General features: G+C 39.3%; 1 pseudogene; it reads right to left on the bottom strand.

Moving 5' to 3' along the window:
- Positions 1-1005: 1005 nt before the first annotated feature.
- On the bottom strand, positions 1006-22581 carry LOC148690129 (uncharacterized; annotated as a pseudogene).
- Between the last annotated feature and the right edge of the window lie 2233 nt (positions 22582-24814).

Genomic DNA, 24814 nt, shown 5'->3' with positions numbered 1-24814 from the left:
ACTGAATTCAAGCCTTCAAATTCGTCCATCCTCATGCCTCCATGCTTGCACTATCCAATCTTGGCCCAAAAATGCTCTAGAATGCTCCAAATTGCTTCTTTTTGCATACTTTGACACTAAAACCTGAAATTGCACGAAAATGACTTTAAACACTTAAACTAACTAAGGAAAAACAACATAAATGCATGAGAACAAGCCAATTAAGTCGCATAAAAATGCTCCTATCAAGAACCGCTAAAGATGAACCATCATACTTATGACTTAGAATTAACAATTTCTAATTTTATTGGAATATTGATTGGGACTTTTATGTGGTAAAGTGTGTCCAAATCTTCATTGATCTTAGAACTTTTTATTACATTTACTTTTTGGAACAAGCTAAGTTCTGTCAGAGGCAATAGTAGAATTAAATTAGCATCTATGAGTGCACTATCGTGTATCTACTCTCGCACACTTCCAGCATGTCCTATTCTATTTAGTTGGGAAATATGAGTATTGATATAGAGTTACCTTTAATCTATCAAGAAATGGTTCAAATGATATTAATCATTTTGTATGAATGGAGTTAGAAAGTATCTTTTTATATGCTCAGTTCGAGATATATTGTATATGTAAAGAATGTGAAATTCATTAATCGTGATGCTAAACCAATGATGCGCTTATATGATGTTCCAATTGGTGGTTGTTTACTTAAGTAGAAAACAATATTCTTCTTGCTCTAAAAATTGAAGTATTGGCAATAGTTATTTCCTTAAAATGGGTGTTGAAATTTCAACAACAAGACACTTGTGAAGACCACTAAGATAGAAGTGGGATGTAGTCAACCTCTTCGGGTGAGGTGATTTAGAAGTTCTCTTTGTGACGTTATCAAAAGTGGAAGTAGGGAAGAGATAAAATCGAGGCTTCCTTTGATGTGTTTTAAATGAATCCTCACTCTAGATGGACCTTGCCTTTGATTAATGTTGTGAGGATATTGAGGTTATAGAATTCAAATTTTCTGGACAACTACAATTTTCTAATTGCGTCCAGAGGACGATGACTTTTTGAGAAAACTACTCCTAGACTTTTATACAAATTCAGCAAACAGAAACCTGACAAGATTATCATCTTGGTGTATTTATATTTCATCGTATTACATGTTTCACTTCCAAGCCTTTGGAAGTTGTTATGAAGGTTTTGAGTATTAGAAGTTGTTCCTTATTGCATTTCTATCCCTAGATTAACGATTAGTTTGAAGTGAGTTACTCAGACCTTTGTGGACGAGTTGCATCTTGTTTGTCCCACCAGTAGCATGGTTGCAGTATATCCTTATCTCCATTCTAGTCACTTGTAACTACGGTTACATTCATGTTTAGGAGTATGGTATCCTTCGAAATATAATACAAATATTGTATGTGCAGCTTGTGATTTACAGCAGATTATTGCGAACAAATATTTGATTGAGATTGTGATGTAGAAAATTTATGTTATTGACGATGTTGCCCCAGAAGGTAGTGAATGAGTACGATCGAGGCTGGTATGTGTATTTCCAATTGAGGGGCAAGATAGTAATATTGCACCCTCAGGAATTGTTACTTGCTTATCAAGACAACAGTGAATTGTCGGTTTTGTGGGGTGCAGACCGTAATATTAATAACTTGTTCGTTGGGTTGTTAAGCAAGTAAACAAGTAGATTATTCTACGTTAATATTTGTATTTACTTATTTAATTCGTTAATGGTTGTTTGGGCTTGACCCAAAAATATTACATGCTTAATTTCGAAGTGCGTTACGCTTTGAACACGTTTATGAGAGGATAGTAGGAATTTGGAGGCATGAAAGAAGAGTCACTACGCTCCGATCATGACGGAATGTCATCCTCTTTTATGTAGTCGCTATCACTTTGTGTCTTCCTCGTGTATGTATTTACATACATATATCTCTTTAATTTTGAGTATTCTACTTTGGACTGATGATTTTAAATTTCGAGGACGAAATTTTCTTAAGGTGGGTAGATTGTGACAACCCGTTCCAAATTTTACGCTTTTATTTTATTTTAAAAGCGTGAATTTACTAAATTTGCCCTAGAGGCAAGGACTTTGACTTCCGTTGACCATCGACTTGAGAGATGTGGGACTTATTCTTTAAGCATATCCTCGTAGTACTCTTTGGTACGAACGTATAGGTGAAATCCGTTTGTGAGTCCGGATTATAACGGTATACTTATGGACGTTTGAAATTGGTTATTTAAATATTTGAATTCCCACCTTGTGGGATTAGTGGACCAATTAAATTAAAGGGACAAGGAACCAATTAGAATATAAGAGTGAAGCTTGCAGCCAATCAAAAAGAAAAGAAGGAAAAAGAAGAGAAAAAAAAAAAAAAAGGGAAGAAAGCTTCCTGTGCACCCATACCCGCACCACCACGAGACCACCTTCCAAGGCCGATTCCGGCCAACTCCGGTGGAGTTTTTGGATGCCACCACCACCATCTTGAAGCTCTCATTCCCCTCTACAAAACCCACCCAAGAACCACCTTGATTAACCATGGTATGGGACGGTTTGAGGTCACGAAAGTTGACGAAAATCAATGGTGCTCCGGCCACCCTTTTCGATTTTCCGGCCAATCGGCAAAGCAATGGCCGATGCCACCACTTGGGCTTTGTAGCCCATCATCCCAGGAGCAAAACCCAACCAACCTTGACCCCGTTGGACCACCGTAGACGACGAATCGACGTCGGGAAGTTTTAGGCACCCGCCGGCTTCGTGGGCAAAATTGACCATCTTCCGTCCACTTTTGGACTTCGTGGCAGGGACCAATCATTCAGGACACCTCGATGCGTGCGCTAGAGAATCATAGCGTGGACTCCAGGTGAGTGCATCTTTTCCTTTTTATCGTACATATTATTGAGAGTTCTATCGACACCTTTAAATTGATTAGGCATATTACTTTCATACATATTTATTGTGAATGCTTGAAGTGCTATATGAACTACGAATGGCTTGATCCCTGTCTAGGGTACGTAGGCAGTCTAACGAGACGTTAGATGCAGCCATAAAATATTTGAGACAAAAGCCTTGCTTGGGAAATTGAGTAATGCGAAGGAAATTTGTAAAGGCAAGTTTTAGTTTTGTGAATTAGTTAGTTAAATTAGAGTTAATTGGGTTGTCATGAATAATTATCCCTAAAAATAAGTAGTTTGGAAGTAGGGCATTACTGATTGTACACTTCACACCATATTGTTTATAATTGAAAATGCTACGACATGGTTAAGTAGTAGATTGCATCATGATATATTCATATGTATATTACTCGCATATAATTATTGGGAATGCTTTCAAGTGCAAAGGTGAACTCAGGACACCCAGGTAAGTTCAGGTGAGTTTATGGTAATAGTTGAATCGATTGCGTTATAACATGACTACAGTTATGAGTTAGGCAACTTCGATACTGTCGTACTGGTTGCCATGAGTTGCACATGTTATATTGAGATACATTGAGAGCTCATAAACCTGCACCCCGGTGTTAGTGCTCCCGCCCGTGGCCAGGGCACAGTCCTTCACGTGATGTTCACCTCCCGCACCTTACGCTCACCTTGGATTCAAGGTAGGTGCACAGTCCTGTCGTACAGACCACTTTAGGTGGTTCCGACTCGTAGGTGACCCGCGATTATTCGCCCAGTCTTCACGTGATCGTAGCACTCGAGCGTATTTATTTACACCCAGTCCTGTCGTACAGACCACTTTAGGTGGTTCCGACTCGTGTGCAGGTATACTTATTGAGCTATATGCTAGCCAGGATTGATGAGATATGGATAAGTCGTACAGGTCACTATAGGTGACCCCGACTTATATGCTAGCCAGGATTGATGAGATATGGATAAGTCGTACAGGTCACTAGAGGTGACTCCGACTTATATGCTAGCCAGGATTGACGAGATATCGATAAGTCGTATAGGTCACAATAGGTGACTCCGACTTATATGCTAGCCAGGATTGATGAGATATGGATAAGTCGTACAGGTCACTATAGGTGACTCCGACTTATATGCTAGCCAGGATTGATGAGATATGGATAAGTCGTACAGGTCACTATAGGTGACTCCGACTTATATGCTAGCCATGATTGATGAGATACGGATAAGTCATACATGTCATTTTAGCTGACTCTGACTGATATATCACTTTGTATTGATTTAGTTCATTTGGCCTACTTATTAATGTAGGGTGGATATGATGGAAAACCGTGGTTTTGGTCATTTCCGAGTATGGTTTGGATATATGTATATATGTTGTATTGTCTTATGGAAAACGATACGGGTTTTATATTTAGAGGCATTACTTTTTGAGAGGTAGTAACTTTGGGAAGCTTGGTTTTATTGCTTACTCACACCTTCTGTTTGGTGCCCTCCAGGTTTTAGCTGCTTTCTCTTCCATTCCTCATACGTACAAAACAAAGAGAATTGAATTTAAACATTGAAATCAAAGAAACACCCAAACATTCCAACAACTCAAACTTGAATTGTATGAACGTTTAGGCACTCTTCTCTTCCTCTTCGTTGTGGCACAAGGTCTAAGGAGATGTTTAGGGCTTTAGGTGTATGTGGAATGGAGTGGGGAGTGGTTGGAGATGGAAGCAATGGAGGAGAAAAACTGCAGAAAATGGAAGAGGATGCACGGCATAGAATGGGCAGTTTTGTGTTGGTGTGTTGTGTATGAATTTCTGTGGTGAATGGAATGAATCAATTGTGGCTGCAATGGATGCTTATTTATAGGTAAATAAGAGGGAACATGACAGCTAGGAGGTGGGTGGAAATGTGGCTGCAAGGTGAGTGAATGCATGTGCATGTGGCTAGGTTGGGAAGCTGAAATGATGAAGTGGGATGCTGGAAATGCAAAGGGGAAAGCTGGAAAGGCAAAGGTTATGCACGGCAAAGGGTGTTTTGGTGCTTGAAATGCATGTGTTTGCATGTGAATTAAAACTAGAGTGAATGATGATGAATGTATGTGGATTAGTGATTAAAGAATAAATGGATGTGCTGGAATTGAATGGAATGCACGGCATAGTGTAGTTTTTGGTGCATGTGGCTGCAATGTTGTGCAATGATGGAGGAATAAGTGCATGTGGTTGAATTGGTGGTGAATGTGCATGGCAAAGAATGGATTTGGCTGCAATGGTGTGTAATTGGGCTAGGGTTTAAGTGCATGAAATGGACCCAAATTGCTCCCCCTTGCATGGCAAGGAATGGTGTTTGTGTTAAGCCCACAGCAAGGTGAATGTAATTGGGTTAGGGCCATTGTTTTGTGTCCTCAAGTGCATACAAGGCCTTCAATTTCATCCAACACTTGGGCTCCAAGCATAAGCTATCCATCCTTAGCCCAATAGTGCTCCAAAAAGCCCCAAAACACTCCACAATGCATCCTTTCGTCAAACACGTCTTATGATCCTGAAAACACACAAAAGAAGCATAAAGGACTAAAATAACTAAAGAAACATAACGTAAATGTACGAGAACAAGCCATTTAAGTCGCATGAATATGCTCCTATCAAATACCCCCACACTTAGCTTTTGCTAGTCCTCGAGCAAAACAGAAAAACAAAACAAAACGAAACGAAACAAACTAAAGACAATCTTAAACCTTCCAACGTTGCCTCAGGGATTTCCAATGCACATGACAAGTTAAAAATCATTATTCCCACAGATTTTAGCCATCTTTACACTTAAGTACATTCTTACTAATAGTCACCACATACTAGTTCACAATTAAGCATTTTAAAACCATGATTTGAATGTAGTAACATGCCTTAGAGAATTTCCTCAATTCCTTACTAGATGTACTCTCGTTTATCACACAGATTTTCTGACTACACTCCCTACACTAGGTATATGTGAGAAGATTGATGTAAACATGTAGACGAACACTCACATATGTTATAACAAGGAAAGCATTTTCTGGAATTAATAAGCATGTTTAGGTATGATCTCATGAATGGAATGCTACTACTTAGAAGCAAGAACCAGTGACACCATAAGCTCATACCAAGTTCAAACTCCACAAATTGAAACACATAACACTCAAGATTGAAGTCACGGGTTGTAATGGGGCTTGGGGTGTGTGGCTAACAAAGAAGGGATATGGAAAACAAAGGTTCTTAAAGAAATAGCGAGCAAAGCATTTGAATCATCTTAGAATTCACTTTTGAATGAAAACTCAACTTTTGAACACAAAGGGAGAACAAGCTCTTCTTTTTTTTTTTCTTTCTTTCTTTCTTTTCTGTTTTTCTTTTTCATATGTTTTTCACAATTTTTTTTTTTTCTTTTCTTTTGAATCTCAAAACATATAAACTTAAGAACAAACTTTCCCTCCCCCACACTCATTTTCTTGCATAATGTAACTCAAAAGGAATTCATTTAAGTCATGCTCACTATCTTTTAAGAACAAGGGTGTGGATTGTCCTAACTAGGCTAGGTGAGGATAATGTGGGTTAACAAAGAATAAAGGCTAAACAAAGCTCAACGGGGGTAAAACTTACAACATATACGAAATATGGGAAGTGAGGCTATTTGGCTATGGTGGCAACTACACAACTTCAACTTGATATATGTTATGCAATGATAGGAGCATATTCATGCGACTTAAATGGCTTGTTCTCGTGCATTTACGTTATGTTTCTTTAGTTATTTTAGTACTTTAAGCTATTTTCGTGTGTTTGTAGGTCCAAAGGGCTAAAGGAGCAAAAAGATGCATTTTGAAGACTTTTGGAGCACTTTTGGGCTAAGGATGGATAGCTTATGCTTGGAGCCAAAGTGTTGGACGAAATTGAAGACCTAATTGAAGACCAAAGTGTTGAAACCTTGTTCCCTTTAGTTTTAGGACATTTAAACCTTTCCTAATCCCAATCATGCCATGCATTCACACCATTCTCTCCCAAAACCGTGCATCTCCACAATCCCATTCATCAACACATGCATCCACATGCATTCACCCTTTAAACCATTAAATCCACATGCTTTCCTATTCAATTAAATCAGCACATGCATTCATCATCACATATCATATCACTTATCATTCACCACTTATCATTCATCAACACATGCATTCACATGTTTTCACAATCCAACTCACATGCACATTCATCCACCTTTTTCCAACTAAAACCGTGCACATGCTATCACCATGCATTCACATGCACTTGTTCCTCCATCATTCCATCCTTTAAAACATTCCACATGCCATTGTCATTCCACTTTAGCTTTAATTCACATGCACATTCATTAATTCAGAAAATACATCCTTTGCCATGCACATGCACTTCCCACTCTTTAATCATTCATCCACCTTTCCCCCTTCATCATTAAGCCACATTCACTCCCATTTCTCTCCCCTTAACAGCCCTAACCCGTGCATAATTAAAGGACACCATTCAACACACACATGCATCCAAAACACATCCATGCCGTGAGTTCCCATTGCATTTCCAGCTTTGCACATGCATTCACTCACCACAAACAAGTCACATGCATTCATCAACATATCTAGCTGTCATTCACATGCATTTCATTCATCATTTCCACCCCCACATGTCCCTTTAATCATTCAAACATGCAGCCACACCTTCACCCACATGCACCATTCAAACATACACCCAAACACCACCAGAAATCATCATTGCCGTGGGTACCTATCCCATTTCAGATTGTCATTCCACTTCATTGCACATGCATCTTCATAATTGAATGCATGCATTCATTATTTATTTACTTTGCATCCTTTAATTTAATCACATGCACATTCAAACAAACACAATCATTCCATCAGAAAATACACTTTCACATGCATCTTGGCAGATTTCACATGCACACACTTGCATTTTCAGCACCAACAACACTCATTGCCGTGCACATTCACTCACCATACCATTACAACATTTGCACATGCAACCTAGCTGTCATGTTCCCCCCATTTCACCTATAAATACTCATTCATTCATTCTCATTCATTCACAATTCATTTCACAACAGAAATTGGTCCCTTGGGGCCGTGCCCTTCACAAAGTCCATCCATTCCATTCAAACACTCATCCATTGCAGAAATGTAGACATCAAACCACACTTGTGCCGTGCTCTCCCTTATAATCCAAACACCATCCTTCCATCTCCACAACTCCTCTTCCATTCCTCCACCACTCCCCAAACCATTCACACCATCAAACTATCCTTAGACCTTGTGCTACAACGAAGAGGAAGATAAGAGTGCCTAAACATTCATACAATTCAAGTTTGAGTTGTTGGAATGTTTAGGTGTTTCTTTGATTTCTTTGTTTAATTTCAATACTCTTTGTTTTGTACGAATGAGGCATGGAAGAAAAGAGTGCCTAAACGTTCATACAATTCAATTTTGAGTTGTTGGAATGTTTAGGTGTTTCTTTGATTCTCTTTGTTTTGTATCATAAGGAACTAAACCCCCCTTGGCTAGGGGGTGATTCGAAATATATGTTTATGCTTGCGTTTTGATTTGATTACTTCTAATTGTGTTTCATAATTTGTGGATTCAATTTGTTTAACCGTTTGATTGATAACTTATTTATGAATGTTTATTAAGAATGCGCGCTTAATTTTCATGCATGAATATGACGCTAGAATATAAGTGAGTTTCACCTAATAGTTACGAACTTATATTCACAAGTAGTGGAGGTTGCTTATAAACAATCGCGTTAAATGAATTCTTGGCAAGAGTATCATGCATTCATAGTTACAATTGCCTCGTCAATACTTATAATTTTCATAGAGCTTAATGATTCTTGCTTGTATCTCTATTATGCAATCATGTAGGGGACTTGTGGGGAATGTTTTGAATTGTTGTATGCGCTAACCCATCCAATTCAATAACATTAGGAAGATTTGAAGGTTAATTAGTGCATCACGGTTAACTTGGGGTGTTGAGAATTAATGATTTATTGAAACGCAATTGGAAATCATTTTATTATGCAAGTATAACATATGTGGAGATGAACCCCGTAGCTAACTTTCCATTCATTCCATTCCATCCATTTGTTCTTTCTTTTCTTGTTTCTGTTTTCATGTTTAATTTAACTTGTCGTTCAATTATGTTAAACATGTGGAACTAATTTCTTTTTAGTTAGAGGCGAATTTGAAGCCATGGACATATGTTGGTTATGATTTGATTTACTCCAGTTATGAACTCATGAACTTTAGATGTGGGTTACTTTTCTGTTTTGATTAAGAACTTGTTTATGTATGTGGGTTGAGGGTCGACACTTAATTTGCATGCCTAAACTTGATGCTAGGATATAAGGGAATTTTACCTAATCGTTATGAACTTATATTCATGAGTAGTAAAGATCGCTAGTCACGATTGTGTTTAGTAAACCCTAGGCTGGATTAACATGCGTATTCCATAGTTATGAATGCCTAGTCGATGTTTATGATTTCCGTTGAACTTAATGATCTTTGTTGAATGTCTCTATCATGCGTATTCCATGGTTAGGGACTTTGATTAGGAATGCTTTGGATTGTTGTATGCGCTAACCCATCCAATCCAATGAATCTAGGGAAATCTGAAAGTTAATTTAAGCGGACCTAATTAACTTGGAGCATTGTCATTCATCGTTTGTTGAAGTCATAACTGGGAGTCAATTTATATGCTTATGTTCATGTGTGGATAAGGAACCCTCTAACTAGTTTTTCATCATTTTATTTCATTAATTTCGTTTTTACAATCTGTTTATTTCCAAGTTTCTGTTTTTAGTTTCATTCAAAACCAATCCCCCATTTCTTTTAAAGTGTTAGATTAGTTAGAAATACATTTAGTTTGTGTTTGTAAGTGTTTTGATTCATTTTGTTTCCCAAATTCGTCCAAAGTATTCAAGGTGCTCAAAACTGCCCAGAAAGTGATTTTAAGGCAGTTTTGAGTGTTTTGGTGCTGTTTTGAGTCTTTTGGTTTGTTTTAGTGTTTTAAAGTTTAGTTTTGCATTCCTTGAGTCTAGTATAGTGTTTCATATTGTTATTTTACGTTTTTGAGTGAAATCCAAGTGGTTAACAATCCCTCCTAATCCCCGGTCCAGAACGATCCCTACTTATACATATACTACAATTTGACGAAAAGAGGGTTTAATTTGTGTGCGTATAATTCTCGCATCATGCAATTCAATGTCATGCTTTGGATATAAGTTCTATCATTTAGTTCTATCATGATACAATTGCATTCTAAGTAGCAACCAAGCAAGGAATAATGAGATCATGCAACAACTTTAGAAAACAAAGAATCACAGATTATAACTCTCCAAAGAAAGTAATGGCTCGAGTCTCACAGGGATGTAGCGTTATTATGAGTTCCTTCCTTCAAGCATGTTACAGAAACGAATTTTTCTTTTATGATTGCATGTGAAGTCATACATTATAACCATAACCAAGCATATACCAAGAGTAAATCAAACTTTCATCCATGTTTATAACTCTCTTTAACAGCCATGCAATTACAAACCAAATCCTCATTATTATGTTGGAAGGTACCCTAAGACACAAAAACAACTCAAAACACTCTTTTTAGGCTTTTCAAAAAATGTTTTTCAAATTTTTATGTGATTTTCGGAGTTATAAAACAAAACACACTAAAACAGTTTAAAAACACCTTAAAACAGCAAGGAACAACACTTGAAGTTATGGGTGATAAAATCTCACGAATTTGCATCAACAACATTAGTTACCCCCCCACACTTGAATCAAACATTGTCCTCAATGTTTTAAGCTTAAAATCACACCAAACAAAAGTAAACATAAAAACAGCAACTAAATATACTAAACATGGCAGAATGTAACTAACAAAGAGAAGAGTTTAGACACGCAAATCTGGAATTGGAGTGCTTTCTCGGTCTTCCTTTGTTGAATGCATGGGTTGATCTTGGTGATTCCACAGGCTTAATCTTGAACTGGTTTCCTCCCATCGTTGATTTTCCACAGGCTACACTTGAACTGGGCTGGAGGATTCTTTTGGTCTCTTCCACTCGTTGATTTTCCTTTATGCTACTCTTGAACTGGGCAACAGGATTTCTTTTGGTCTCCCCCGAAGGTCTGAGCTTCCTCCTTTTATTTGTTTCTTTGTTCAATCTTTCCAATTTGTATTGAAGAGGGTTAGAGGATAGCTCAGCATATGCAGTTGTTGCTTGTCTCCACATGCTTCAATGTATCATTTTCACTTGCCTTACTTGCTCCGTTGAAGATGACTACTCGAGAGCAACGCTAGGTAAGCAATCAGGAATAGATTCCAGGCAGTTGGCTCCAGATCGGAAGACTGACTCCAAGTACCGGCTGATTGCTTCTTTCACTTTGCCATGCGAGTAAGAACAAGGACAAAGAAAAAGACAGGGAAAGAGCATGATATGGATACTTTTGCTTTTGACCTTGATGATATGAGATACCTTTGCTTTTGAAGAAGCGGTGAATGAATCAGCACAAGCTTCAATCTAGTGTTTCCTCCTGGGTCATCTGTACTCCAGGCATCTGGTATCATCTTTGGGGAAGAAGAAAAAATTGAGTATTTCGAAAGGCTTTGCTGGGAGTGCGCCCTCAGAGGTGAGGAAGAGTTGGGCATTTTCTTCAGGTCTGCCTTTCCACAAAAGATGAAGGTCGACATATATAGGGATTTCTCAAAAGCAAGTGGTGGTACTGTTCTTTTACCCTTGTCGACAAACGTCTCTTCGATATCTGAACGACGCCTCTTTGATTTCTGAGCAGGCGCCTCTTCGATTTCTGAACGACGCCCCTTTGCTTTCTGAACGACACGTAGTAGTGCGGATGCGGCTCCTTTTGACAAAGCTGCACGCGTTTTCTGAAAAGCAGAGAAAGCGTCGCCGAACTTTGCGCTTGTCGGCTAAAGATGTGTAGTCGCGATGATGGCCTCCACGTGTTTTCTGAAAAGAAGAAATCTTTTGACAAAGTTGAACATGTCTTCTGAAAAGCCGAGAAAGCGTCGCCTAACTTACGCCGGAAATTCCGGCTTTTTGAATCGGTGGACGCGTCGCCTTGGCTTTTTATAGAGGTATCGATCACCACCAACATGCACACTCTGAAAATTTCCCATTCTTGAAAATCGACTCCAGCCCTTTGAGAATTAACTCCATCCACCCCTTGTTTTTGAACACCTTTGAAAAATGACTAACTCATCGAACCTTTGCTTAGATTTGAGTCTCAGCAGCGATCCGGTTGCGCCCCGTCAAGGTAATGTATGGCGCCCATCTTTCTTATCTTCTAACGGTCCTCTTTTAGGTGAAGACTCCATGATGACGGATGCAACAATAGCTACAATAGTAGCTAGGAACCTCCTCACTCCTAAGGATAGTAGGCTGCTTTCAGGACGGTCCGATGAGTTGGCCGTTCAAGAGTCCCTCGCTCTCAGTGTTCAGTGTGCAGGCTCTGTGTCCAACATGGGCCAACGCCTACTTGCTCACTCCCGTCAGGTTGAATCGTTGATGGCAGAGGTGGAAAGTCTCAAGCAAGAGATCAAGCAGCTGAAGTATGAGAATAGAAGTTTGCACGTGCTTGCAAACAACTATTCGTCGGGCATGAAGAGGAAGCTTGATGAGCTGCAAGAATCCAAAGGTCGAATTCAAAGTGACCGTCAAAGGCTTGCGGCTTATCTCCAGAGGCACCTTTTTCCTGGGTCATCCAGCGTTTGGCCAAGTATTGAGGCCTCGAATACTCTATCTCCGATGCCTCCCGCTCCGATGCCTTCCGCTTCAAGAGTTTTGCCAAGTAGTGGGGCATCAAGCAAACAACCTTTGTGAAAGTTACATTATTCTGCCATTTTTTTTTTTTTTTTTTTTTTGTAACTTCCCGGAGATCAATGGACAGCTTCATTTTATTCAGTGTATTGGGTTGCCTCCCAAGTAGCGCTTTCTTTTACATCTTGCAGCCGGACGAAACCTTCATTTCTCACTTAGAGCCCACGGCATGCAATGGGATCTCCTCCATAACATGCCCTTCAACACTTCCATAATACGGCTCACTGAATGGGAGGGGATAGTGATCCTCCCTGATGGTGATGTTTTGGTTCTGAACGTCCATGTACATGCTCCCACCACCTTGAGATTGATTGGGTACCTGCACCAAAGAAGGTAACAACCTATTAGTTGAAATGGGAATCAGAATTGGGATTGGAAACTTACTAGGATGTTGTGGCAATGCCCCAAAGACAGCCACCCTCTCGCCAATTTTAGCACAAGGCACGGCCATATTGGATGTTTTTAGGGTAGTGGCATGCTCGTTGTGCTCCAATCCAATTCCTTCCTCGATGGTGATTCTAGATGCATCCTTCTTGATTTGTGCGGATCCTTTCGGCCTTATGTCCTTATGCACATCTATGACAAAACAAGAATGAACATCATTAGTATTCTTAATAGATTCAGAAACTTTAAAATTAATCATATCACCACCAAACTCCATAGTTAAGGCTCCTTTGGCCACGTCAATCTTGGTGTGAGCTGTTTTCATGAACGGTCGTCCAAGTAAGAGTGGCGATGGTGGAGAGTGGGTTGAATCCTCCATTTCAAGCACATAGAAATCTGCAGGAAAAATCAAGTGGTCCACCTGCACCAGAACATCTTCCAAAACTCCTCTCGGGTAAGCATTAGATCGATCAGCTAATTGAATAATGACACCATCATTTTTAAGCTCTCCTAGATTCATAGATGCATAAACAGAGTATGGCATGACATTAATTGATGCACCTAAATCTAGCATAGCATGTTCGAACCTTTTATTACCAATTACACAAGGGATGGTGAAACTACCTGGATCTTTGCATTTAGGTGGTAACTTTCTTTGCAATATTGCAGAGACATTCTCACTTACATGTACCACCTCTTTTTCCTGAATCCGTTTCCTTGTTGTGCAAATCTTTTTCAAAAACTTCGCATACTTCGGAATTTGCTTTATTGCATCAAGGAGCGGGATATTAACATGCACCTTCCTAAACGTCTCCAGGATATCTTTTTCATCTTCCTCTTTCTTGGCTTGCATAAACCTGCTAGGAAAGGGCACATTTGGTGGAATCACGTTAGAAACCATTGAGTTTGGACCAACCTTACATTTGTTGGACGGCCTAGGAGCTTGAAGTGGTTGTGGCAATGGTTGTTCCACCCTTTCCGTGGCTTTGCCCTTCCTCTCTTCCTCTTGCAACACCTTTTCCTCCTCTTCTTGGCTTGATTTTGGTGGTTGTGAGATAGTTCCAACTTCCTTGCCACTTCTTAAGGTGATTGCATTGGCGGTTTCAAAGCCACCCTTTGGATTGACCACCGTAGTGCTTGGTAACTTACCATTTTCACGAAGTTGTCCCAAAAATTCGGCCATTTGGCCCATTTGCTTCTTTAGCTCAGTAACCTCCTTTGCTTGGTTCTGCATTCCCTGCACCATTGTGGTTAGTAACTGATATGTTTTATCGTCATTCACAGACGTACCTGAGTTGGTTTGGGATGATTGTGCTTGAAGAGGTGGTTGTGGTGCCATTGGCCTTGGAAAGAAACCCGGAGGTTGTCGGAATCCACTTTGTTGGGCAGGTTGTTGTGCATCTCTCCATCTGAAATTTGGGTGGTCTCTCCAACCTGGATTATATGTGTTAGAATATAAGTTCGTAAGCAACCTCCACTACTTGCGAATATAAGTTCGTAACTATTAGGTGAAACTCACTTATATTCTAGCGTCATATTCATGCATGAAAATTAAGCGCGCATTCTCAATAAACATACATAAATAAGTTATCAATCAAACGGTTAAACAAATTGAATCCACAACTTATGAAACGCAATTAGAAGTAATCAAATCAAAATGCAAGCATAAACATATATTTCGAATCCCCCCCTAGCCAGGGGGGGTTTAGTTCCTCATAACTTTGAAATCAAAGAAACACCTAAACATTCCAACAACTCAATCTTGAATTGTATGAACGTTTAAGCACTCTTTTCTTCCATTCCTCAAACATACAAAACAAAGAGAATTGAATTTAAACATTGAAATCAAAGAAACACCTAAACATTCCAACAACTCAAACTTGAATTGTATGAACGTTTAGGCCCTCTTCTCTTCCTCTTTATTGTAGCACAAGGTCTAAGGATAGTTTGATGGTGTGAATGGTTTGGGGAGTGATGGAAATGGAAGAGGAGTGGTGTTTGGATTAGTAGGGAAGTGGTGGATTTGCACGGCAAAGGGGGAGGGGTTTTGGTGAATTTCTGAATATGGAAGAATGAATGAATGTTGTGTGAAGTGTGTATGGTTTTTATAGGGAGATGGATGGATGGGAGAGGGAACATGACAGCTAGGTTGCAAGTGCAAATGCTGGAATTCTAAAATGGTGATGGGAGATGCATGTGGCTGATTTATGCATGTGATTAAAGGGTGGGAGTGCATGTGCAATGAGTGGTGTTGTTGGTGTGTGAAAGTGGCTGAATTGGTGGTGCATGTGATTAAAGAGTGAATGCATGTGTTGAATTTACCTCATTTACCTCATTTACATGATGTGGCCGTGGGGTGTCTCTCTGCCCAACACCTTCATATTGTTGTGCATTGAGTGCTTGATTAGCAATGAGAGTTTTGGCATCCGTAGGTGTCTTGTCCACTAGAGCTCCTCCCGCGGATGCATCCAACATTTGCGGTTCAAGTGGTAGAAGACCTTCGTAAAAATATTGAAGAAGTAGCTCCTCCTTCATTTGGTGTTGTGGACATGAAGCAACAAGAGTTTTAAAACGTTCATAATAAGTTGGAAAAGATTCACCTTGGCTTTGCTGAATTCCACTAATCTTCTTGCGAAGAAGAATGACTCGTGATGTTGGAAAGAACTTCTCCAAGAAGGCTCGCTTCATACTCTCCCATGATGTGACAGTTCCGGGAGCCAACTCATACAACCAATCCTTGGCCTTCTCCAACAAAGAAAAAGGAAAAGCCTTCATCTTCAATATGTTGCTGTCCACGTTCACCAGTGTCATACTTGAGCATACGACTTCGAACTCCTTTAAATGCTTATTGGGGTCCTCCATTGATAACCCATGGAACTTGGGTATATGATGTAACAAGCTGGACTTCAACTCAAATTCATCGGTCTTCTCAGGGGCTGCCCTAGGGTATTGGATGCAAAGAGGGGCTGCATTGGCCAAACCCGAGGCAGAAAGCTCTTTGATGGTTCGATTGTCCACTGCCATGGTTGGTACTTCCTCTTCAACCTCAATTTCAACTTCTTGCTCCTTTAATTCAGGTTCGGGACTAGGAGGATTAGACGCTTGTGATTTCTTTTTCCTTCTCAAATTCCTCTCGAAATCACCGTCAAAGTCGGAGATATGCTCACGAACAGGTTGTGAGCCACGGGTCATAAACTAGTATCTACACACAAGAGCAAACAAGATAAATAACCAACTTAATAGACTTGGCACAAGTAAGGAAATAAGGTGCCACACACGGCACAAAAACAAAACACACACACACGGTGCAAAAGAAAATTAAAACAAAACAGAAACTAAACAATTTAAATATGACTCAAGACAAAGGATTAGCAACTTTGCCAATCCCCGGCAACGGCGCCAAAATTTGATGCGAGATTTATACGCACACAAATTAAACCCTATTTGTGACAATTGTAGTAATGATGTAAGTAGGGATCGTTCTAACCGGGGATTAACCAGGGGTGCTAATCTACTTTGAATTGACTTGAAAACACAAAAACTAAATGTAAAGACTCTTAACAAGACTACTATGACTCAGAATAGCTTTGAAATACTCAAACTGCCTAAAACAATCAAATTGACTCAAACAGAAACTAGAACTTGATTTAGACGAATTTGAAAGTGTTTATGACTCCAAATGCTTAAAGACACAAAAATAAAACAAATACGAATGATTAAGACTCAACGAAATATGGGGGAAATGTGTTTGGACGATATTAAATTAAATTGACAGAATATAATTAAGGGCAAAATGTAAATATGAATGTGATGAAAATATGGATGATGGAATAGCCAAGGGGTTCTTCTCCACACATGTTACACTTGCATACAAGATTGATTCTCAGTTGGTCTTTCGATAAATTATGAAACTCAACACTCCGGGTTAATTAGGTCCGCTTAAATTAACCGTCAAGTTTTCCTTAAGTTAATGAATTGGATGGGTTTGCGCAACGCAATTCACAACATTCTCCAAAAGTCCTTTACGTGAACAGCACAATAAAGATACAATCAAAGATCATTAAGCATTATGAAAACTATAAGTGTTGACGAGGCATTCGTTACTATGATGAGCATGAAACTCGTGCCAAGAATTCATTTAACGCGATTGTTTATAAGCAACCTCCACTACTTGTGAATATAAGTTCATAACGATTAGGTGAAACTCACTTATATTCTAGCGTCATATTCATGCATGAAAATTAAGCGCGCATTCTCAATAAACATACATAAATAAGTTATCAATCAAACGGTTAAACAAATTGAATCCACAACTTATGAAATTCCACCGAAAGTTAATCAATTCATATTGCAAATATAAACATAGTTTCGAATCACCCCCTAGCTAAAGGGGGTTTAATTCCTCATAACTTTGAAATCAAAGAAACACGTAAACATTCCAACAACTCAAACTTGAATTGTATGAACGTTTAGGCACTCTTCTCTTCCATTCCTCATACGTACAAAACAAAGAGAATTGAATTTAAACATTGAAATCAAGGAAACACCCAAACATTCCAACAACTCAAACTTGAATTGTATGAATGTTTAGGCACTCTTCTCTTCCTCTTCGTTGTGGCACAAGGTCTAAGGAGATGTTTAGGGCTTTAGGTGTATGTGGAATGGAGTGGGGAGTGGTTGGAGATGGAAGCAATGGAGGAGAAAAACTGCAGAAAATGGAAGAGGATGCACGGCATAGAATGGGCAGTTTTGTGTTGGTGTGTTATGTATGAATTTCTGTGGTGAATGGAATGAATCAATTGTGGTTGCAATGGATGCTTATTTATAGGTAAATAAGAGGGAACATGACAGCTAGGAGGTGGGTGGAAATGTGGCTGCAAGGTGAGTGAATGCATGTGCATGTGGCTAGGTTGGAAAGCTGAAATGATGAAGTGGGATGCTGGAAATGCAAAGGGGAAAGCTGGAAAGGCAAAGGTTATGCACGGCAAAGGGTGTTTTGGTGCTTGAAATGCATGTGTTTGCATGTGAATTAAAACTAGAGTGAATGATGATGAATGTATGTGGATTAGTGATTAAAGAATAAATGGATGTGCTGGAATTGAATGGAATGCACGACATAGTGTAGTTTTTGGTGCATGTGGCTGCAATGTTGTGCAATGATGGAGGAATAAGTGCATGTGGTTGAATTGGTGTTGAATGTGCATGGCAAAGAATGGATTTGGCTGCAATGGTGTGTAATTGGGCTAGGGTTTTGATAGGAGCATATTTAGGCGACTTACTTAGCTTGTTTTCGTGCATTTATATTGTTAATTCATAGTTGTTTTTGGCGTTTAAGCCATTTTCGTGTGTTTTTAGGTTCATGTGGCTAAGGAAGCAAAAAGATGCATTTTGGAGCATTTTGGAGCAAAATTGGAATTGGAAGGGATAACTTATACTTGGAGCAAAAGGAATGGACGAAATTGAAGAGTTGATGTCACAAGGATTCCTACTTGAAGTAGCCACACACCTTCCACATTTCAGCCACATGCACTTGTTCCTCCATCATTGCACCAACAACAACATTGCACATGCATTTCCCTTACAATTTCAGCCATCCTAGCTGTTTTGCACATGCATTCACTTAACCTAGCTGTCATGTTCCCTCTCCCATCCATTCATCTCCCTATAAAAACCATACACACTTCACACAACATCCATTCACACTCATTCACACCTCAATTCATCCCACACTTCCATTTCAGAAATTCATCCATTGTACATACCACAAACACTTCCCCCTTTGTGCCGTGAGTTTCCCTATTAATCCAAACACCATCCTTCCATTTTCACCACTACCCAAACCATTCACACCATCAAACTATCCTTAGACCTTGTGTTACAACGAAGAGGAAGAGAAGAGTGCCTAAACGTTCATACTATTCAAGTTTGAGTTGTTGGAATGTTTAGGTGTTTCTTTGATTTCAATGTTTAATTTCAATACTCTTTGTTTTGTATGTATGAGGAATGGAAGAGAAGAGTGCCTAAACGTTCATACAATTCAAGTTTGAGTTGTTGGAATGTTTAGGTGTTTCTTTGATTCTCGTTGTTTTGTACCATGAGGAACTAAAACCCCCTTGGCTAGGGGGTAATTTGAAATATATGTTTATGCTTGCATTTTGATTTGATTACTTCTAATTACGTTTCATAAGTTGTGAATTCAATTTGTTTAACTGTTTTATTGATAACCTATTTATGTATGTTTATTGAGAGTGCACGCTTAATTTTCATGCATGAATATGACGCTAGAATATAAGTGAGTTTCACCTAATAGTTATGAACTTATATTCACAAGTAGTGGAGGTTGCTTATAAACAATCGCGTTAAATAAATTCTTGGCATAAGTTTCATGCAATCATAGTAACGAATGCCTCGTCAACACTTATAGTTTTCAAAGAACTTAATGATTCTTGCTTGTATCTCTATTATGCAATTCATGTAGGGAACTTGTGGGGAATGCTTTGGGTTGTCGTATGCAATCATCCAATTCATTAACTTAAGGAAAACTTGACGGTTAATTTAAGCGGACCTAATTAACCCGGGGTGATGAGTTTCATAATTTATTGAAATGCAATTGGAAATTGTTTTATTATGCAAGTGTAACATGTGTGGAGATGAACCCCTTGGCTAGCATCCATTCATTCAATTCCATCACATTCATATTTACGTTTTGCCTTTAATTTACAATCTGTGCTTTAGTTTAAATTTCGTCAAAACCAATCCCCCATTTATTTTAAAGTGTTAGTTTAGTTAGAAAGTGTCTTAGTTTGTGTTTTTAAGAGTTTTGATTCATTTTGTTTCCCAATTTCGTCCAAATTCACCAAAGTGCTCAAAACTGCCCAGAAAGTGATTTTAAGGCAGTTTTGAGTGTTTTGGGTGATGTTTGAGTCTTTTGGTTTGTTTTAGTGTTTTAAAATTTAGTTTCGCATTCTTTGAGTCTAGTATAGTGTTTTATATTGTGTTTTTATGTTTTTGAGTCAAATCCAAGTGATTAACAATCCCTCTTAATCCCCGGTCCAGAACGATCCCTACTTACATACTTACTACAATTGATAAAAAGAGGGTTTAATTTGTGTGTGTATAAAAATCGCATCAGGTTTAAGTGCATGAAATGGACCCAAATTGCTCCCCCTTGCATGGCAAGGAATGGTGTTTGTGTTAAGCCCACGGCAAGGTGAATGTAATTGGGTTAGGGCCATTGTTTTGTGTCCTCAAGTGCATACAAGGCCTTCAATTTCATCCAACACTTGGGCTCCAAGCATAAGCTATCCATCCTTAGCCCAATAGTGCTCCAAAAAGCCCCAAAACACTCCACAATGCATCCTTTCGTCAAACACGTCTTATGATCCTGAAAACACACAAAAGAAGCATAAAGGACTAAAATAACTAAAGAAACATAACGTAAATGTACGAGAACAAGCCATTTAAGTCGCATGAATATGCTCCTATCAGGGGGCAGTTTGCGTTGCAAGATGGCTGAGACGTTTTCACCCACTTTTACAACCTCCTTGGTCGAAATCCTCCTCCTATTAGTGCAAAGTTCCTTCAAGAACTTGGCCTACCTCGGGACTTGCTTGATTGCATCCAAAAGAGGGATATTGACTTGAACTTTGCGAAACGTCTCGAGAATGTCCTTTTCCGCTTCCTCTTTTTTTGTTTGCTTAAACCTACTAGGAAAAGGAACATTCAAAGGAAAAGCATTAGTAGGAACTGAACTTGACACGTTTTTACCTTTATTGGGTGAATTGGACGGTTTAGGATCACATGAGGCTTGCGGCAAAGGTGTTTCCATCTTGGCCATGAGTGAGCTTTGTTCCTCCTCTTCAATTCTCAATTCTTCCTCCTCATTGGAATGTGATGTGGGTGGTCTAGGATCAGATCCAACTTGCTTTCCACTTCGCAAACTCATAGCTTTTGCAGATTCGAATCCACCTTTCGGATTGACCACGGTTGAACTTGGCAACCTATCTTGCTCTCGAAATTGTCCCATGAACTCGGCAATTTGCCCCAATTGCTTCTCCAAATTGTCCACCCTTTTGTCTTGGATTTGTCTCTCCTTAGTTTGAGTTTGTACTTCCTGCGTCAAAGTAGTAAGTAACTTAACAACTTGATCATTATCCAAAGACATACCTGAGCTTGTTGGGGTAGATTGTGATTGAGTTTGATTGGGGACGAATGGCTTTGTATAAAAGCCCGATGGTTGCTGCCTATATCCTCCTTGTTGTTGGGGTTGTTGAGGATCCCGCCATTTGAAATTTGGATGATCACGCCAACCGGGATTGTAGGTAGTGGAGAAGGGGTCACCACGATTTTGGTATTGATTCCCATATCCCACGGCATTGAGTGTCTCCCACCCTCCATTTTCGATCAATTGTGGGCACCTATCCGTGGGATGTCCTTGCATGGAGCACACACCACAAGAAGCTACGGTTTGGACTTTTGGACTGTCCATCACCTGAGAAAGCAAAGTAGTGAGGTTAGCCATTTGATTTTGAAGTTCGGTTATGGCACTTACCTCATTGACTTGGTGTTGCCGTGGGGTACTCCTCTGTCCAACGCCTTCGTATTGTTGAGCGTTCAATGCTCGATTAGCAATCAAGGTCTTTGCAGCCGTGGGGGTCTTATCTACCAAGGCTCCTCCCGCTAAGGCATCTAGCATTTGACGTTCGATTGGTAGAAGTCCCTCGTAGAAGTATTGTAAGAGAAGTTCCTTCTTCATCTAATGCTGTGGACATGAAGCAACAAGAGTTTTAAAACGTTCATAATAAGTAGGAAAAGATTCACCTTCATCTTGTTGAATTCCACTTATCCTTTTTCGTAGGAGGATGACTCGAGAAGTTGGGAAAAACTTCTCCAAGAAAGCCCGTTTCATGCTCTCCCAAGATGTGACAGTTCCAGGAGCCAATTCATACAACCAATCTTTAGCTTTATCCATTAGAGAGAATGGAAAAGCTTTCATCTTCAAGATGCTTCCATCGACATTCACCGGGGTCATGCTCGAACAAACAACTTCGAACTCCTTTAAGTGTTTGTTTGGATCCTCCATGGACAGCCCATGGTACTTCGGAATGTGATGTAACAAACTTGACTTCAATTCGAACTCGGCAGTCTTATCTGGAGCCGCCCTAGGATATTGAATACATAGGGGTGCGGCATTGTCCAATCCCGAAGCGAAAAGCTCCTTGATTGTTAGGTTGTCCGCTGCCATGTCTACTTCACCCACTCTTGCCGTGGGTTCCTCTTCTTCAAATTCAGAAACGGACTTGGAACTTTCACTTGATTCGCTAGGTTCTGGATTCTTTCTCTTTCGTCTCAACTCTCGCTCGAAATCGTCGTCAAAGTCCAAGATATGTTCACGAATCGGATAAGAACTCCGAGTCATAAACTAGTACCTAAAACAAGAAACAAAACAAGATTAAGAATCTGGAGTAAAATAAAACAAACGAAAATAAAACAATCCAAGGGATTAGCAAAGTTGCTAATCCCCGGCAACGGCGCCAAAATTTGATGTGAGAATTATACGCACACAAATTAAACCCTCTTTTTATCAATTGTAGTGAAGAATGTAAGTAGGGATCGTTCTGGACCGGGGATTAGGAGGGATTGTTAATCACTTGGATTTGACTCAAAAACGTAAAAACACAATATAAAACACCAAACTAGACCCAAAGAATGCAAAACTAAAGTTTAAAACACTAAGACAAACCAAAAGACTCAAAACAGCAAGAAAACATTTAAAACTGCCTTAAAACTACTTTCTGAGCAGTTTTGAGCACTAGAGAAGAATTTGGACGAAAATAGTTATAACTTGAGTCAAGATACTTTAAAAACACAAACTAAATTGATTTCTAACTAATTTGACACTCCAAGTAAAGGGGGATTTTGATTTTGATGAATTTGAAAACAAAACTTAAAACTTTGTAAAACGAACAGATTTTAAAACGAATTTGGATTTAATGAATGGAATGAAGGCTAGCTAAGGGGTTCATCTCCACACATGCCATACTTGCACACAAAACGATTTCTAATTGCTTTTCAATAAACCATGAATTCTCAACGCCCCAGATTAACCGTGAATTGCACTAATTAACCCTCAGATTTTCCTAACGTTATTGAATTGGATGATTGCATACGACAACCCAAAGCATTCCCCACAAGTTCCCTACATGAATTGCATAATAGAGATACAAGCAAGAATCATTAAGTTCTTTGAAAACCATAAGCCAGACGAAGCACTCGTTACTATGAATTGCATGAAACTTATGCCAAGAATTTACTTAACGCAATTGAGATCATCAACTTTTACTACTTGTGAATATAAGTTTGTAACGATTAGGTGAAACTTCCTTATATCCTAGCATTAGATTTACGCATGATAATTAAGCGTGCACTCTCAACCAACACACACAAATCAGTTTAATTCAAATAGATAAGTGAATTGAATTCACAACTTATGAAACGCAATTAGAGGTAATTAAATCATATAGCAAGCATGATCATGGTTTCGAATCCCCCCCTAGCCAAGGGGGGTTTAGTTCCTCATACGTACAAGACAAAGAGAAGTAAATTTAACCATTGAAATCAAAGGAGAGGAAACACCTAAAAACTCCAGCAACTCGAACTTGAATTGCATGAACGTCCAAGCCCTCTTCTCCTCCTCTTTGTTGCGGCACAAGGTCTAAGGATAGGTTTTTGGGTGGTATTTGTATGGAGGAATGGATGTGTGATGGTAGGGTAATGTTTAGGAGGGATGGGGAGTGCGGCAAGGTGGGAAAATATGGAGAATGGTGAAGGATGGCTGCGGCAAAGGGTTGGGAATGTATGAATGTTGTGTGAAGGGGTGGTGGTCTAAATGGTGCGGCAAGGGCTGTTTATATAGGCTAGTTTGGCACACTTAGTAAAGGAAAAGGATTGCATAATCCCATTGAAGAAGGGTTAACTCAAGGCAGAAATCAAGTGGGATTTGGAATAGGTAGTGCGGCTAGGAATTAGGGAGTTCTAGAAGGCTAGGTGCGACACACATGTAGGGATAGGATAAGGTGTTCTAGAAACTGTGTTTAAGGCAGATTCCTAATCCTAAAGGGCCTAGGACATGTGATATAAGAGTAGGAAAAGGATTGTGATTCCTAAACCTACAAGGAATGGTGTCTTGCGGCATTGGTATGGATAAGTCTTCTAGAAACTGAAATAGGTGTTTAGATGTGTAATTGATTCCCCCTAATTAGCTAGGTTTAAGTCCCAACCTGATTCGGATAGGATATAATAGGATAATGTTAGAGATAGGATAGGATAAGGTTTCTAGGATAGGATAAGATAAGGTTGGATAAGGTTCCTTGTTTCTTGCTTCTTCCTTATCTTCATTGGAATAGAACTTCTTCCACCAGATTTGTAGCCTTTCGTAGCTCTTCTTGTCTTCAATTTCGTCCATCCTCTTTGCTCCATGGTTAAGCTATCCAATTCATGCCCAAAAATGCTCCAAATAGCCTCAAAATGCACTTTCTTGCTCCCTTTGCCATTAGAACCTAAAAACATACGAAAATGGCTTAAAATACTAAAACAACTATGAATTAATAACATAAATGCATGAAAACAAGCTAAGTAAGTCGCCTAAATAT

The sequence above is a fragment of the Pyrus communis genome, chromosome 16, assembly GCF_041283825.1.
Source record: "Pyrus communis isolate YQ-2024b chromosome 16, ASM4128382v1, whole genome shotgun sequence".
NCBI classification, from domain to species: Eukaryota; Viridiplantae; Streptophyta; class Magnoliopsida; order Rosales; family Rosaceae; genus Pyrus; species Pyrus communis.
Note: the sequence above shows the minus strand (reverse complement) of the source record. Positions and strands in the feature narration are given on the sequence as shown.